The sequence below is a fragment of the Corvus moneduloides genome, chromosome 16, assembly GCF_009650955.1.
Source record: "Corvus moneduloides isolate bCorMon1 chromosome 16, bCorMon1.pri, whole genome shotgun sequence".
NCBI classification, from domain to species: Eukaryota; Metazoa; Chordata; class Aves; order Passeriformes; family Corvidae; genus Corvus; species Corvus moneduloides.
This window is the reverse complement of record NC_045491.1, coordinates 11,688,839-11,707,043: the sequence shown is the minus strand read 5'-3', so window position 1 is coordinate 11,707,043 and position 18,205 is coordinate 11,688,839. Positions and strand designations below refer to the sequence as shown.

At 39.7% G+C, this 18,205-nt stretch overlaps 1 long non-coding RNA gene across 1 annotated transcript; it reads left to right on the top strand.

Moving 5' to 3' along the window:
* The first annotated feature begins 11,915 nt into the window (after nt 1-11,915).
* Nucleotides 11,916-14,043, top strand: LOC116452226. Its single transcript, XR_004243439.1, has 3 exons — nt 11,916-12,046; nt 13,273-13,408; nt 13,649-14,043. It is a non-coding gene; the product is annotated as an uncharacterized LOC116452226 (long non-coding RNA).
* Nucleotides 14,044-18,205: the final 4,162 nt, after the last annotated feature.

The window sequence follows — 18,205 nt, the reverse complement described above, 5'->3', positions numbered from 1 at the left end:
GTTTCCTCCCTTGTGCATAGATTTGAGCCGTAACTTTCTCAAATCTCAGAGTCCCTGTATAAAGGAAATGTGTGGATTTTTTCCTGCTGAAGATAAATGCAATTGTCAAATACTGTGCTTACTCAATGAACTGCTCTGGTTTTGACTGGGATTTTTTTTTGTGGGTTTTTTTAAACAGCAGTGGGATCCAAGAGTCACTCTGCATTTAAGATTACAGTTTAAATTTAGTGGAATAACTACTGTTGTTTATTTAGTTAGGTCTGACTGCTGTCTGCAGCTAGCATGGGGAATAATACATTAATACAGCAGTTACCGGCTACATCCAAATTTGTAAATGAGAACTGATACTTCTGGAAGTGTATTTCCTGTAAGTTCATATTTTAGCAGGATAATGGTACACCTAACACTCAAGACAGAAAGGATAACAAATATCAAGTCATTAAGGACTTTAATGTGCTAAAGCAAATAATATGCACCACAGAAAACCTAGAGAGTATGCTGAAGAGCTTCACAAACTATTTATATTCATTTGTAAATTATTCTTGAAAAAACTGGTGAAGCTCCAGATTATTTCCAGAAGGAAAGCAGAAGGAAGCTTAGTGTTGTGTCTTTATGAAAGGCAATAAATGGGACTGTCTAGGAAATCGTAAGTCATTTGGCCTCGAAGTGCTGTTCAAGCAAGCAAATTACGGAAGGTAATCAATAAACACAAAAATAAAACAATTAAGCAAAATTATGCTACTTAGCACCATTTCAAGGAACGTTACTTAACATGACCACTAACTTTCTGATGATATATGCTTTCCAAAGTTTTGAAACAATCCACACCCTACAAATTCAATTACTGATTATTAAAAATAGTTATTTTCACTCTTAATCTGGCTAATCAATATAATTTTAAATTAGTTTTCCATTCAATATCTTTGTGCTACTCCAGACCCGTAATAAGAATTTAGACAAAAAAGTCAAGAGTTGGTAGATAACAACTAAGTGATTTATCAGCCCTCTGCCACCACCTGTCCACTTATTTCCCATTCCTGTCCATTTCATTTCCCATCTCTCAGCTTACTTTATGACACTTAGTGCCTGTTAAAAACCAACAAAACTAATTCTAAGTGAGGTGCTTGACAGGCAAAAGCGTCATCTGAAGATCTGGACTGTGCTACTGTACAATTCAAGTTCTACTCTTCTACATCATGTTTAAAGTTTATTTTCTGTCTCTATTTTCCTTGTTTCAAAAGGTAAGACGAAAAAAAAATTAACTACACTGAACAGGACTTTTGCAGCCAGTGCAGTTTGTCACAGTTAAGGAGAACAGCTGCATATTTTCTTTTTAGTAAAACTTCAAGTGTCTCCTGATTTAAAGCAAGAATATATTGTCAAATAAATCTTCATATATGATCTTGTATCTGCCAGCTCTTTATGTGGAAAGTATATTTTTACATTTTGGGTGGATTCAAAATTTATTAGTCATATTTAAGCATGGCAGCTAAAAACAGAGGAGCATATCATACCCTCTCACAGAGATGTGGAATTGAGGGGAAGAAAGGTTCTCAGATTTTCTGCATCAAAGGCTTTTATTTTCCTCTGGTTGCTTATTGCCTTTAGCTCAGGGAAACAAGTTTTTCTCTAGCTCTTAGGAATATTTTACGTAGCTTTGTGGGTTTTTTTAAATCTTTTGGACAATTACAATCTTCAATGTACCTGCTAGCTCATTCATGGCTGTTAAGAATCATCATTGGCTATAAATAGTTTCAAAACTAGTGCTCCCTAACTGAAAGAATACCTTTATTTTATTTGCATTCCCTTTGAGATGTTTTTCAGTAAAATAAGAGATGAGTCCTTTCACACCCTGCTTCCAGCCTTTGAAGAAAAATCTTGTATCCAGACCATGCAGCAATTGCACCACCTGATGGACCTATCAATGGAATCCCAATTATCCTGCAGATTTTTCTCAACAACAGGTCAAAACTTAGCTCCAATTATCAGCCTGATTAACCACAGCTTCAGCAAATTTTTGAGTTAAATTCAAGAACAGAAGTGTATGTATAGAACAGCATGGAGCAAATACTGCTGATATTCTTGATGACCTGCTTGTCGTTACAGTTGGTAATTGATTGACACTAAGGTGAAGCACAGCACACACAGTCTGCCACATATTTTTAATACTGATTTGGAAAAGGTTTAGAACTGTCTGTGACTACTGTTGGAAAATTAATTTTCTTTGTTTTGGGATTTTTTTTCAGCATAGGTGAACTACAGTAACATTCATGAACTGCATTAAATTTTATTTAAAATGTGCTTTCCACCAAATTCATGTACTAAGATATGACCTTGTTAATGTTTCTATTTTTCCCTATAGAGCAGGGCAGACCGTTATAAATATATCAGAACTCTGGATTGAACTGCTGGTGTTGGGGACTCTGAGGGTCACGCTAAAAAATTCCACTGTATTTTTAAAGACCTCTCTGAAAAAAAGAGCAAACAAAAAATGTGTTCTGCTAATGAAAATCAAAAGCCAATTTATAGTAGGAGGCAAGACAAAGTGGATGAGTGGTAAACAAATTTCTCTAATAAAATGTTCAATAGGACTCATAATTTAATGAGACATTTTTAAGCCTGTTAAATGTCACCTCTTACCCAGAAGATGGAGCATTATGCTAAAATATCACAAACCAAAAAGTGTAAGTGAACTTCCCAGAGTATAATATTATCCCAACAGACCTTTGGCAGCTTCACTTCTGCTGAAGTGAATACAGCCCATGGGGCAAACAACACCTCAGTGTTCTGGGAGAAAAAAAGAGGGCCTGGAAGTGCTCAGTCTGCTCCAAGTCCACTGTCACACCTTGTCCTTCCAGCCAATTTCTGCCACTGTGGAGTGGGCTGAGTGCTGGGCCAAACTTCCTTCTCTGATTCTTCCTACAGCTGCCCCAGCAAATGCTGCCCAGTTGCAATGATATGATCACTCTAGAAGGTAAGGAAGCATCTCCAGTGAGAACTCAAAGTATTCCTAGCACCACTCCTGAGCTTCTGTGGGCAGATTCAGAATGCAATGGTCTCACCAGGCGTCAAAATTCATTTGGAGCAGGGCTTCTGGTTTTCTTTCCTTTGAAAGGCATCTGATATATACATGCAATCAGTGCTCTAAGAAATGACCCTACATGAACAAAATTGAAATAATCAGGGCATTCCCTTCAGCACTACTGCTCTGAACTTAATTGCTAATGGAGACAGAAGTCAAAGTCTGACCTCCAGTCAGGACACCGAGGAGACACAAGTGCTTTTACCTCCCCCCAGAGGACAGAGAAGAGGAAATAGCTGCATAAAGATGAAAATTCAACCCAACTTCTACTGATAGGTGCTTATAAAATTTCTGTTCAATTTTATAAAAATCTTTAAAATACCCATTTAAATAATGTATTTGATGTAATATGTTGAATTACACATGTTTATCATGCATTGGGCACAACACAAATGTAATACAGTGTATGAGTTTGCTAGTGAATAAGCTTAGAAGCTTAAAAAGAAACAAGTTCTGAAAGCAGAAACTTGATATTCTTCCCTGCTCTCTTTCAATTTGTAAACCAAAGAAGCAAGTAAAAGGGTATTTATTATAGTTCAATTCAGAAGGAAAGAAAAAACAGCATAAAGCAAAACAAATTTTAGTAAAACAAAGTTTATTTTGCAAGGCTAGTAGTAATATTGAAAACCAGCAAGTATTCAAAGCCTAGCCTGCTTCTTAGAGACTTTTATTCCCTACTCAATCTACTGTACACCTAAACTGAACAAGTCCAAATACTGGCTCTTCAGCTTAGCAAGCAGAGTTACCCTTCTGCTGCTTACAAACACTTTGTAAAACACTTTCTTCTTACGTAGATTTAAAGCACCTCTATATTGGTCCTAAGGGTGGTGACTATATAATTTTTCTCTCCTTTTTCTTTTCCTCTCTCTCTTTTTTCTCCCAACTTCTTGAAATCTATTGTAAGCCAGACTAAAAAATTCCAGTCAATGCCTCAGTAAGTGCTTTATTGTGTCCTGCTAAATTAAAGTTTGTTACGTTGAGGTTTGTGAAGTGCCTTACTTGTCTGGGTGCTGGTTTAAAATTTGCCAAGTACCTTATTCTACCTTAATGGTCTAAAGTTTGCAAATAAAAGCTTGTTATTGAACCTCCTGAGAATGTTGTTGTTGCTCCCAGAATGAATGAAATGAATGAATGAAATTCTCTTCCCCTTAAACTTGCTGAGCGAGCTGGGCTGTAACAATCACAAAGCAACAGAGCTTCTGAGGAACTTTTCTATAAACAGACTTGCTGCAAACAAAAGTTATATGCTGAGAAAAATTCTAGTAGATCTACATGGCCTTGGTCCACAGAACCACACTTTGGTACATGAGTCTGATGAAGCTCAAGAACAAAACTGTTTAAGGATTTTATTTATTTCACATTTAGCTTGAAAGTAAAAACTAGTGTCTAAATTCAAACAACTTGATGAAGGAAGGGACTACAGGAAAAGGAAGTAACTGTGGGATGGGTACCAAATATATTTTAAACTAAAATCCAGACAGCCTGAAAATAATTTATTTTATTATCTGGACAGATCTGACCACTCTAGTTCATTAACTGTTCCCTCATTCAGCCTTCCAATAACCTATCTATCTACAGAATTTCTAGACCTCAACTATACCCAACAGAGCACAAACATTATTTTTGTTTTGTAGTTATTTTTTACAGAGGAACAGCCAAGATTAAGTCACATGAGTCTCTCTGTATGCTGGATGTTTGTTTACTGGCCACTGAGGAAAAATACACAAGATTTTACACTCTAAATACACTTCCCTGGGAAATAAGAATTGCCATGTAAGATTGTAGGCGGAGCAATGATAGAGCAACTAAAGAAACCGGAAACATAATAAATCATTCTGATTAATGGAAATCATTCACGTCATAGACCTTTCAGAGAAAAATAAAAATAAACCCCAAGCCCCACTGTATTTCTGTGAGTTTTTGACTAAACCCAGCAAGACAAAAAATTATGATTTAAAAAAGATCATCCATCATTCTTCCTCTGTGCTGCTACTTTTTACCTAAGGATAAAACAACAAAAAAATCTGAATGCAAATGATTACATTTTTAAGTGTTCAAACAGCCTTTCATCCCAGCTTTATTTACCAATGCTACCCACAGCAGATTGCATTTAAAAATTTCAAATAATTTTCCTTCAAAAAAAGCTCCACAAGCTCCTTTTGAGCTAATAAAACACTATGCATAGTTATGAACAGAAAATAAGTATGTCCTTAGACTTACACAGCCTCTAAACTACCACTCTATTTTCATTAATAGCTTTGAGTATGTATGTAAAGACGTATTAAATTAATGTTACTGTTGAAAGTGAATGGTATCATTTTATAAAAATGCCAGTATTTTAGAGAGGTTAGTGCTAGTGCTCTTATTCTCAGCTCCTCACACAGTTACGTAAAGCAACAGCTTCTGAAGACGAAACAAAACCAGGGCAGAATCTCTTCTTGTACCTAGATGAAAACAATAGTCCCCTTTATGAGTGCACATTTGAAACATCCTCACTTATTCTGAAGATTTAGACTGCACAGAGAGGACCATGTGAAAAATTGCCACAATAACAAATGCACTCAAAATATTGTTTCCAAATCAATCATTGGATTAATCATTGGTGCCCCACAAGCATTAATGTACTACAACACCATTAACAAAATATGTCAGTGTTCACAGTTGTAGACTACTCTGATAGGCAAATAACAAATCTATTAAAATGAAGCATCTTGGGAGCCTCTTTTTGTTACTGCAATATGAAATGTTTCAATATAAGCAATAAATCAAAAAATGTTCACTGAGTTTAACAGAGCAACAAAATTTTTAATGTACGTCCTAGATATCTTTCAGCTGTTAGTAACCATTATACCCTAATTTAGTTTATTAAATACATACTACATGGCAAAATGGAAAAGCTTGAGGCTATGCTGTGAGGAACACCTAACCAGCACACCCTGGCATTGCTGATGAAAGAAACAGTTCTGTATGTCCTGTCATCCATGCAAATAAACAAATCAACAAGGAGGAAACAAATGGCTTTATATTTGTAAACACTGACAAAGCAACATTCAGATTTTACAATTCAGGTTTTGTGAAAAACATAATGTTTCTTTTTTCAATTTTTTAAGTATATTTCACAGTATTTTCTGCTGGGTGAATACATCTTCATGTCAGGAAGGTAGCAGGACATTACAGAGATGGGCTATCTTACCCTGGAATTTCACACAGAGGAATTTTCCATGCCTAGAACCAGCTCAGGACAGCTGGAGCTTTGCCATTGCCACTGCTGTTCAGCTGTTCCTGAGAGGCCCTCTGGGTCTGAGATCCCAAAGTTTGTGCTCTCTCGAGCAGACAGAAAGGAGCTACAGCCTCTGAAAACTTCCAGGACTTCCCCAAAGCCAGCTCTAGTGAACTGCACAGGACAAACATTAGACCTGTCCTTGTTACAGGAGTTTGTGCATGGAATAGGATTTGCCAATATGCTCTGCTGGAATAAAGAAATGCCCAACTTGAACTATAAATCAACATATAACAATTGCATGTGTTTATTTCCAAGGAGTAATAAATTATTTTAGAAAGGAAACAGCATGCAAAAAAATGTGTTCTGACTTGCCATAGACAACAAGACAAACAGTATCATTCATATCCCCCTCAGCCTTTTAGTAACACTCATTTCTAGCAGGACAATTCCTGCCACTGGGATTTCTCATAAGGAAGCTGTATTTCCCTAATTTCACCTCAAGTGTCTAAGTATCTCAGAAAACTTCCTTCCAAATTCTGCGTCCTTTCTCCCAGATCATCCAGCTGGGGCAAAACCTATGGAACTGTGCTGAGCTTGGCCCCAATTCTAGTCCATGGCCCCCACGCCCTCACAAAGCAGCGTGAGAGCTGCCCTGGCGCGGGGCGAGCCTCCACAGTGTCACCAAAAACCGGGAATAAAACTCCTTAGCAACAACGTAGGCTTACGAAGCAGGGCATGACTTTATTACAGCGCCGGATGCACGCGGGATAACTCCACCTAACGTGGGTGCAGGGCACAAGAAGGTACACGCATTCATTAGCCAGAAGTACACTTGCTGTGTGATTACACACGTGCGTACAGAACCTTCTACCATCTTCCACGTGGCCCTGATTTTCCGCCCTGGTTCTGAGAGCCGCACATGTTTCTGAACAAACTGGATTGGGGTGCCTGGGCTCGTTACTGAACTCGGGACGTTCCACGGCCGCTACACAAAGCTCCATTGACTCTTACTGCTGCCCGAGCGACTCACCACACCGCGAGGTCCGCACCCTCCCTGGGCAGCTGCTCCACAGCCCCGCCAGCCTCAAGGGAAACTTCTTCCTCGTGAAACGCCTTGTCTTGTAGTTTATGGCCATCGTCGCTGGGCACCACCGAAGAGTTCTTACAAGTAAGAACTGATGACTATGGCTAAGGTAAAGGTCGAATTGGTAACCAGCCGCTCGTGCGACTTTCTGGGGTAATCGGGGGAGTCGCGACATGTTGCGGGAGGCGGTGGCGATGAGGGGCAGCACCGGGCGGGCACAGCACGCGAGCCCCCTGAGGAGCCGGCCGCCCTCGCGGCCCGGGCGGGTCGGCCCCCTCAGCGCTCCTGGTGCGAGCCGGCCGGTCCCGTCCCGCCGGCCAAAGGGAAAGCGGTGGTTCCTGTCCTCCTGCACCGCGCAAGGTGCCCGGGAGAGCGACAGATGCGAGCTGAGGGAGCGGCTCAGGGCAGCTCCGCGTCTGCCGCGACAGAGCGGCCCGGCCCGTGCGGGCTTCCTCGGGCGGCCGCGGGCGAGCCGTGGGGCGACGCTCGCAGCCGGCTCCGGGCTTGGCCCGTCCTCCCCCGTCCGCTCCTCAGGTTCCCCTGCCCAGCCCAGCCTCCTGTGTGCCCCGGGCAGAGGGGACGCGGAGGACCATCGACAGGGTTGGCTGCCTCATTCTGTAGAGTCACGGAATCATCCGGGGTGAAGGAGACCTGTAAGATCAGCCAGTCCAACCGTCAACCCAGGACCACCATAATCACCCCTAAACCACTAAACTGTATCACCCAGCACCACATTCAGACATCTCTTAAACAGCTGCAGGGATGGTAACTCCAAAACCTTGGAGCCTTTCCAAACTCCTTGGCTTTGCCAGGGCCAAGGAGGGGTTCGGTCTGGGTGGGTCACGCTGTGGCGGGGGGCTCTGAGGGCAGTGAGGTGGGAGCACGGGCAGGAGCAGCAGCAGGGTTTGCTGCCTTATGGTGAGCTGTGACCTGTGCCGTCAAAAAATGTGGTGACATTACACCAGTAAGCTGTTGTGAATACCCAGAAGTTTTGCTGTAACAAACTTGTGAAAAACTCACAAGGTGGATGTGGTCACATTGACATGAGGACACATTTCTGTATGGAAGGTGAATAGAAGACTAGTATGTAGGGGTTATGTGAGATTTTCACTGGAAAATTGAACATGTGTAACTGAAACAGGTGTCTTTAAACCTGCATTTCAGAGAGAGGTTGAAATGACAAGAGTCTCTGATCACTGGCAAATTGGTGGAAGAGTTGTCAGAGGGAAAAACCATACAATCCACTTAATTCACTTTTCTTTGTCAAAAGCAGCGGTATTTGCAGTGGAGAATGAACAAGCATTGGCTGGATCATTTTAGTGAAATCTTTCTGGCTACATAGCAGAAAGGCAACAAATGAAGGAGTGCAATGAGAACAAGGCTAGGGTATCCTAGCTCAGTATCTCCTTGCTCTGAGGCCAAAAGCCAGTCCATTTTAGTAGTCTGAGGAGGCTGGGACCTTCTGTGCAATTTGCAAAAACAGCGTGGGTATAGCATGTGATTGCACAATCTAAAAACTAGAAGAAATAGAGGAAGTTCTTCAATTTTTTCAGTATTGCTGTTTCCTGACACAGTGTGTTCATTGCATCTTACAAGGATGGGGCTGCAAGTGGCACACATCCAGAAGAGAAAAGTTAGTGTATTAAGAAGTGTTTGGAAAATGTGATCTGCAAGAAAATACAGAATACATTGGAAAATGAAAAACTGAACGAAATCTAATCTTCCATGGGATAAGAGAGCTTCGGTGCAGATGTAGGGAATAACTTCATGGTCCTGGAGGATAGGATGAGTAGTAACAGGCTTAAAATGCCAGTCACTTGTGAAGCATCAATTTGTGAAGACTGCAACATGTCTTCGAGTGGCTGTGGAGTTTCAGATGGTGTTGAGACTTTTGACAAATGCTTGCTAGGGATAATACAGGTATCATTTATCATTCCATCGGCAGGGGAATGAGCCAGTGACCTAGTGGGCACCAAGCAGCTCAGTGCTTAACTTCTCAGTCATTTGGTGTTGAGTCATGTGGAAAATAGAATTAAATCTAGGTGGATAGCAGAGACAGACACTTCAGGTGAGAAATGGGTACCTTTACCTTTGAAAATGAGATGACAGGTAAAAAACATTAAGAGTATTTTTAACTTGCTGAAGTAAAGTAGAAGCAGTAGAACCAACACGGCTGTGATTTCTATCCATCACATACTTATATTTCCTATGAACAAAGGCTTTCTGGCACAGCATGTGTGTGTTCTGTGCTGACCTGAGTACAACTGAGAAGTCTGAACAAACAGCACTGGGCACTGTTAGTGCAGCTCCGCATTTTGCTTAGTGTTCTATCCATTGTCTAAAAATTTCTAAAACTAATGGGGGGACATTTTCACTTTGAATGAGACTCACACTTTTGACACACACATTTTTGACAACTTGATGTTTTCCTGCTCTAATATTATTTAAAATAGGATTTATTTCAAACCCATAAAAAATAGACTTCAGATATGAGTTACTTCATGCATTTGGTTTTTAAATGCAGTTCATTCTTACAGCACACAGAAGAATATTTGCAGAAACATTTGAGAGAAAAAAAATCCATGGATCTAAGGAATCAAAAGGAAGCAAAAGAAATTAGGAAAATAAGGAATACTTCAACAGAGAAGGAGATTTTATATGGCTTGCAAATTAGAGATTTTTTTTTTAGCCAAGTATCTAAAGTACAATCTGCAAAACTAAGAATTGTGTCAAAAGAAGGGTGTTTTCTAAATCAAATGTGCCTTTGGTGCTACCTGTAAAACATAACCAGTGTTCTGAACAACAGTTAGTGGCTGACAAGAATGTTCCTTTGGTGTAAATGTTGCTCAAACTATTACTTACAGTGTCAAAATCCTGTGCCTGAGATAATTTGCAACAAATATTCAGATGCAAACCAACATTTAGATGCTGGGAAGCAAGGTGGGGGGAAGGCAGATGATGAAGACCAAAATGCCTAAATATTCCACCATATATTTTTTCCCCTGTGAAAAAGGAAAAGAGGTTTTTATAAAACTGATGTTTGCAGATGTTCTGCCTTACACAAATCTCAATTTCCTAATTAGGGTAAACATTTAAGAAGTAATGTGCTTAGCTCTGCACCAAGTAGCTTAGTAGGGGAATTGTTGCTCCAGTATCAACACAAAGTTGGTAGTGACTGTAAGGTATTACCTGACTGTAAACACTAGAGAATAATTTCCCCTATGAAATGTTTCTTTTGTAAATGTAGGAGGAGAGACATTTCATTTGATGGTAGTAAGAGAGAGTGTTTCTCAATTGAAGATGGTTCTGACATGCCTCTGAGGACAACTTCTCTGCTGATAAGGCTTAAAGAATCCCTGTTCGTGGGAAAGGTTTTCTATGATATGTCAAAAAGCTCTTAAGTAAAACAGAGACGAGAGGGATCGTCCCAGAATAGAGTAGGAAAAACCCTCAGGCATATCTCAGTGTTATTTCTGCAGAAAAAAAAAAAAAACATTGGCTTCCTTTTACTTGTTTGTTTCAAGGTAGAGAGCATGTTTCTGTCATTGGAAAAGGAAAAAGAAGAGGAAAGGGGGTAAAATAGCTCTCAATAAGTATCTAAGGCAGTTTAGAAGTGAGAAAATTAATAGCAACAATTAATTAGTCAATAATCTTGGTTCTCTCCTCCTCTTCCCTCTGCCGGCTTTTGTCTGAGGTTTTAGGGTTTGCTTCTCTTAGCACAAAATACTATGTCCCCATTCTATTTCAGAATCAAACTGCTGCAGCAGTTTAAGGCAGAACACCAGTAATTTAAGTGATAAGATTCCTCCCTCCACTGCTCTCTGTGGCGGTGCGGGTGGCTGCAGTGACCCCGAAGCGAGCAGGATACCCCACGCTTTCGAGGTCAGGCACCAATGTTTAAGGACTGCCGTGATGAGGGTGAGATCCCATCACCCCTTGGTGCGGCTATTTGCCTATTCTAGGCTGGTTGGTCCTTGTTTTCCCCTCCCTATTTTATGTATAAGTTTGTAAATATTCATCTCCCGTAGTTGCATATGTATCAGTTCTAGAAGTTTCTCTGTTACTCGGTGCCCCATTGGCTAGCCCCTGTAATCCCTCCTTTGAGTTGCCCCCATTGGGTTACCTCAGTGTCAGTCCTGCCTCCTTTGCTTTATCCCGTTGGCTGGGTCCCTTATCCCCGCCTTTCCTGCCCCAACTATAAAATCCTGGACCCAGGTGCATTCTGGGCTGTCTGTCTTTAGTCTCTTCGGGTGTGGTAGGCGTGCTGGTGGAACCTACACAAAGAGTCTCTCCTTCCTTCTTTCCCTGCGCGCTCTGACAGCCTAGCTCAGGACAAGCTCCTTTGGGTGAGGAGCTCACTCTCCCCCCCTTTTGTGGGTGTAGAGCTGCGGGTGTAGAGGGTGCAGCCAGACCTCCGGGCTTCTTATTTGCCTGGCTCGGGGTGCTCTCAGCCCTCCATTGTAATTATTTATTAAAAGAAAGTGGAAAGGTTGATGGTGGCTTTATCTTTATTTTTTCTCTCGGGACACTGAAAAGGAAGCAGGTAATCCCAGTAAGCAGAGGAAACATCCAGTGTAAATATATTAACGTTGCAGATGAAAACAAGAAAAAGAGTATTTGTACAACGGCAAAAAATAAAGGAAGTCTTCTGGCAAAGGTAACGTGTAGTGTTTGGAATGTTCGAATTCTTTTATGTTCAGTAGAAAGCTTGATTGTATTACTTTTTGGTGATGTGACTTGAATTCCAGTAGTTCAGCCATGCTGTCGTGCTTGGAGCCTTTTTATGACTGTTGTATGTCACTGAGACATCCTAATTCCAGTTGTTTATTCAATGGAACTGAACTTCCAGTCTGGTGCTTCCCAATGTATGTTACCCCCGTGACTCCCGTGGTCAGTCCCTGATAATGCAGAGGGACTTCTGCATAGAAAGATGGGAGGAAGGTACCAAGGAGGTATGGACGGAGAGCTTAGGTAGTGTTTGGTGGTAGTGGGAAGGTTGAGGAGCCAGATTTGGGGGAAAAATCAGCAGACAATCAAGCAGGACTGGGGAGAAATAGTTGTGCACATGTGCGCACACGTGAGAATGCAGGTGCTCCTGAATGCATTGATTAGATGCCAAAAGTCTTTGGGTGAAGGGAAGTTTCTGTTTTAGCACAGAGGCAGAAAGCAAATCCTTCATGTAGGGAATAACGATCAGGAATTTTTATGTTTTTGAATGGAAACCTTTTTCCCGAGAAAATGCATCACTTGTCATAAAATCTTAATTTTCCTGATATTAGAATGCGCTCTAGTCCTGCTTACACAGACATTTTATTCCTTGTAGCTGGTGTCAAGAATATATGTCTGATGTGTAAAATCAATTTAATAGGAATAATTTAAAATATTTATAAGATATTTAAAATGCTATTGTTCATCTTTATATTGCCATTAGAATTTTTTTATTTCTCAGGCTAACAAGCTTCACTTGCTCATGAGTACTCTGCTTGAAAGTTGCCTCTCAGCAATTTTTGATCATCAGTCCTGTAGAAAGTAAACCCCTTAATTTTGTATGTAGAGAAATCATAAACATTTTTAAAATATTTAAAGCTATATGTTGCACTGCTAATGGTAATACATACATACATACTGATTTTATCCCTCTAAATTTTAGGAAGTAGAGATACTGTGGCACCTCCTTTATGTAAAGTGACTTAAGTCCAATGGAGAGTGCCAAGATACAAAATTCTGTGCTTTGTACCTGCCAGAAATGCCATATAAACAATAGAAAGAAAAGTACTACTTCTCCTGAAACTTTGGCAAATTTTAAATTTAGCACTTGTTTCATGTAGGCATTTCAGTGAGTTTAGATTTTTAGATTTGGAACGCAGCTTTTCTTCATTCCAGATTAAATTTAATGAGTGGTGAGCAGAGGAATATTTTAAGTAATGACTTATTTAATCAAGAATTGGAACGCTTAAAGGGAAGAATTGAACAAGTAGAATGCACCAGAACCCATGAAGACATAGTTAGAACATCACTAGTAAGTTTCTTTGCATAATTGTGTGTTTTGTGTGTGAATCACATACTACTATTACGGTACCTTAAAGAAAAAATAAAAAATTTGCATACTTTTGGGGTCTATGTGACAAAAATAAGTTAATAACAGTTCTGTTTTCTATTGCAAGTCTTTCACTGTCTGCTCTTCATGCAACAGTAATACATAACTTCCTTATTGCAGGTGAACTGTGTTAAGCCCTGCTGTGTTTGTTCTCTGTTGTAGAAGTTGTTATCCGAACTGGAGAAGGACACGAATGCTCTCATGGATCCGGGAGGAAGCCATCCCAGTAGTTCTGTTCTCATGTGGGATGCAGATGGCCAAATGGGCATTAATGCTTGCTTGGAAACTAATGGGTGACTGGATGGTTACACTGAAACCTCGTGGCTGTCACAGCTCCCTTGCTGTTGCATTAGGAAAAAATCTGCAGTGCTCATACTGGTTGATTTTCGAGAATTTGCTTTGAGACTACAACATAGCTCTTTTCAGTCTGATTAAACAAATTCAAAGGAGGGGGTGTTGATGACTCCTGCTTTGATGCTGTCCTGTTGGAGACACACTGGAGTTTTTCTGCTGAAGGGCCAGACCTCTTTATTACAAAGTTAAAGTCCCTGACAGCATAGTTGCCTGTTTGAGTTACTTTACATCATGCATTTAGCGATTCCCCCCCAGCCCATTGCATAGGAGCCATGAACTGCACATTGAAGACTAATTTCTTAGGCAGTGAAATTGAAAATATGAAACAATAAATAAAAATGTCAGTAACATAGCTACTAATACAAGAGCATTTCTCCTGGGAGATATTGATGTGTTCGTACTAAAATGGTAAGATTGCAACACATCTTTTTTTTGTGGGGACATTTGGTTGTTATGGGGAGCAGGAATTTCTCATGTCCTTAGACTGATTGTATTTTGTTGTGCTGAAATTCTTTTAGCTAATCTTACAGGAGGTGTAGTTCTGTGAATTATCAGCCTCCTGTTTCATGCTGACCATATATTTCATGTAAAAAAATCTTACAGAAATGAGGTTGTTCAAAAGAAGTCTTTGGCGTCTAAGACTTTTTTTTCTTTCACATTTAAAATTATAAAAGAATTGCATGTGAGAAACATGCAGTCTTGTCCTTTTGTTAAGGCTTTCACATGTTGTACAAAAGCAGTTTCACATGTTCTTGGCCTTTTCCCAAAAACCAAAATATAAAACAAGATAAGGTTCAGTAAGATACTTGCATGCCTCAAGTTTTAAATTTTAATTTGGGGGTTTTAAAACAATCCTGGAGCGTGAAGGTTTTAAGATACGTGGTATGTCCTCAAGGAATTAGATTATGTTCTAAATAGTTTGCTGTGAATCATCAAGTGTTGCTTTCACTTGCTTGAACTTTTCAATATATAATTCTGCATTTTTACAGTAATTCTGGGTTGTTGTAAGAAATCTTAGCAAACAGATGTGTTCCACTCTGCCAATTGGTATGTAGTCTTGGATGTACTTGAGTAAAGAGAAGCCTTCCACTAAAATTCTGTATTATCAGAGTGAAATGAAAGAAAGAAAACTTGATCAATACAACAGAAGAAAACCACAATTCTAGTGAATGTAAAAAAAAAATTTTAACGCTCATTTTCCAGCAACTCCCTAAATTTAATGCCTGGGGTATAATTATGTAATAATTTAGGCACCCTTAAGGAGAAGATAGTTCTGTGGTATCACAACACCATGTCCATAGCTGTACTGGGTTTGCCTGCAGGGTTTTGGTAGCAGGGAGCTGCAGGGCGGCTTGGCTTCTGTGGGGAGAGAGCAGGGCTTGCATCAGTTGCATCATGTTGGACAGAGCCATTTCAGGCCCACTCCAAAATGGACCTTCCACTGCTCGAAGCTGAACTGCTTTTTAAATTGCGGGTACTGCAGGATGTTCAGGACTTGATGGAAAGTTTATCTTTTTTGAAGACCTTTCCAAGGGGAAAGAACAGTGCCAAGCTGGGCTCTGAAGAAGGCTTCTCTTTTGCCACCAGGAGGCTCCATTGTAACGGGATTGGAACAGTGAAACATTTTTCTATAGAAGCAAGTAAGGAACACCAGGAGACACCATCATCAGAAATAAACACACAAAAACCCCAAAACCTGTTCCAGCCGTCCTTCCCCTTTTATCTTCTTTTTCCTCTACTTTGTCCTTTTCCTTCCTCTCCTTCCCTCACCCTCCAAATCTGTCAGGCCTAAAAATGTGTAAAAACATCATTTGATAAAAGGATTTAAACTTTTACCCTAAGAGCTTTTAGGCTTTTAACTTGGAAAGCAGATTTAAGTCTTCAATACTGGTACTTTAAAAATAAGATTTCTATGCTAGAAAGAAAAATGTCTAAAGTAACATTAAAAAGTCTCTCAATATGGCACATTTTTTACTTCTTGCTAATAATATACTAAGAAAATTGAGTCAGTGAATCAGTGCATATATTATGTTCCTACCCTTCTCTTTGTAACAATGTGTGCCCACTTGGTTTAAATGAAGTTTTCTGAACTTTACGTTTATGACAGTAACACAAGCTTTGTTAGAAATAGTTCCACTTCTGCAGGTTTTTGAAGAGAAAAGGAACAAAAGCTTTTTTCTTCAAGTAGAAGCAGTAAAACAGACCAAAGCCTGCACCATATGATAGAGTTTGGGTATCACTGGCATTGTTTCATACTTGCTGACATTTATTACAGCAATTTAATTTCATTAACGCACCTGCAGTTTTACTCATCTGTGCAATGTACAGCTGTTTTAAAACTAAGTACATGCACAGGTTTGTGACATTTTGGCTAAATTTTTGGGGAAGGATTAAAAAGAACCATGCACACACTTCCCTTTAGAAATTCAGTTAGTGCAGTAATGATCCAACATAAACAAATACCTTCTAAATGCAATGGGAACCTCTTCAGCACTCCTTCTCATAGCACAAGGTGATTCTAAGTTGTTACTACCAGTGTGTCAGGATTTTCTACCTTGGGAAAACCCTACTGGACAGATGGAAGCCAAGGGTCAGCAACATGCTGAATATTAATCCGTGAATGTCAGGTAGTCTGGGCCAGTGTTGTTGGTCTGGAAGCTGTACAGACAGCAACAAATCAGCTTATAGATTTAAATGAAGATTTACAGATTTAAAAGAAGGTAGTATGAATATAAAGTAGTCTGAGTGGCTTATTTTTGTTGTTGCACTAACAACTGTTTTTGTCTCAGTGCATAGACTTTCAAGCAGTAGCCAGTCTGCCTCCAGGTATCCACATCTTGCCAAGGATCCTTCTTTGTCCAGTGCTTCCTGAAGGATTTGAAGACCCTCCTCAGAATCGTGAAACTAAAAGAGGCTCATGAGCAAAACCTGGAGGGGATTGGACTGTCAAGGACCCATACAGAAACTGATCCCAAATGTGCTTCCCTATGCCGTTATCACCTGTGTCTGTTCCATTAAAACCTTAGTAGTAATTCTGCTTCACTCTGGAAGCAAATAGGCAAATACGGGCTTTGCCACTTCAGTGCCTTGCTGTTATCACAGGTTATCATCCCAAAAAGAGTTACTTTGTCATTCAATGAAAAGATCTATTTGGATGTTATAGACCATTTGGTGATACACAGTCTGTAACTGCTTTAAAAACTCTTCAGGAGACTCAGAATACCTTACCAAGTGGTCTGCTACTCCTAGTAAGTACTGGACTGTTACTTGCAGTGAGTATCATGTCAGAGCATTATCTGTACTGCAAACAGTATTAATTTCATGTGTCTTACTTACTACAGTGTTACGTTATTCCATTAATTCTATAAGCTTGATTCTACAGCCTTGAAAATGAAGTCTTTTTAAAACTACTTCCACATTTAATTTTCTTCCAATTTATTACTTCAGAGGTGATTGTTGCACATAGGAAAGAAATGAAAAATATAAGAACATTTTCAGCTTCATTATTTTATTTCAGTGATTGTAGGATTCTTAGCTGTCTTTAGTGTTTGGAAAGGTAGAGGCTCATCTTATTCCTGTCCTTAGAAATTACAGGAAGAATTCTTTTCTTTGGTCTGTTTAGCTAAATGGCACAAACTTCCATGATACTCAAGAACAGAAGAGGTCAAGCAGTCCCTCCATTATTTTGAACACATTAAGAACCCCATAAAATCAATTATGTAGCTGGGGTAAAAAGTTAATGTCTAAGCAGCACAGATTCTATCACCTGCAATACTCTTCATAAGATACAGCATAGCAAAGTAATGCCCAACTCTTGTCCTGAGTAGAATACATAAATAAAAACAAACTTTTTTTTTTTTTTTTCAAGTATCTTGACATAAATATGGATTGTTTTTCCAAGACTGTTTCCTATACTGCAGAGGCTTACTTGCTGGGTGAAAAACATAAAGGTAGATCCACAGGTGCTAGTGACTATTTTAATAGTTGGGACTTACCCTTTTATTCATTATCATTAGAAGGGAAAAGTTTTACGGGGTTTGGGAAATTAATTCTGTGGAGTTGGGGGAGTGTTTTGAATGGATCTGTACAAACCCATGTGTGCTCTTAGCACCTCAGTGCAAATCCAAAGCTTGGACCAGAGCAGATACAGAAGTCACTCGCCTGTTTCTCACATTATTTGCTCATAGGGTCAAGGCACTCAACCTCATCTTAAAATATATGACTGTTTCTGAAAAATGATGGAAAATAACCAAACCCTTATAACTCCTCAGAGCATCAGTGGATCTTGCATTACTCAAGACCTCCTTTTGACACCATATATTTAAAAATTCAATACACTAATATTTTCTCTGGTTACCCTGAAAG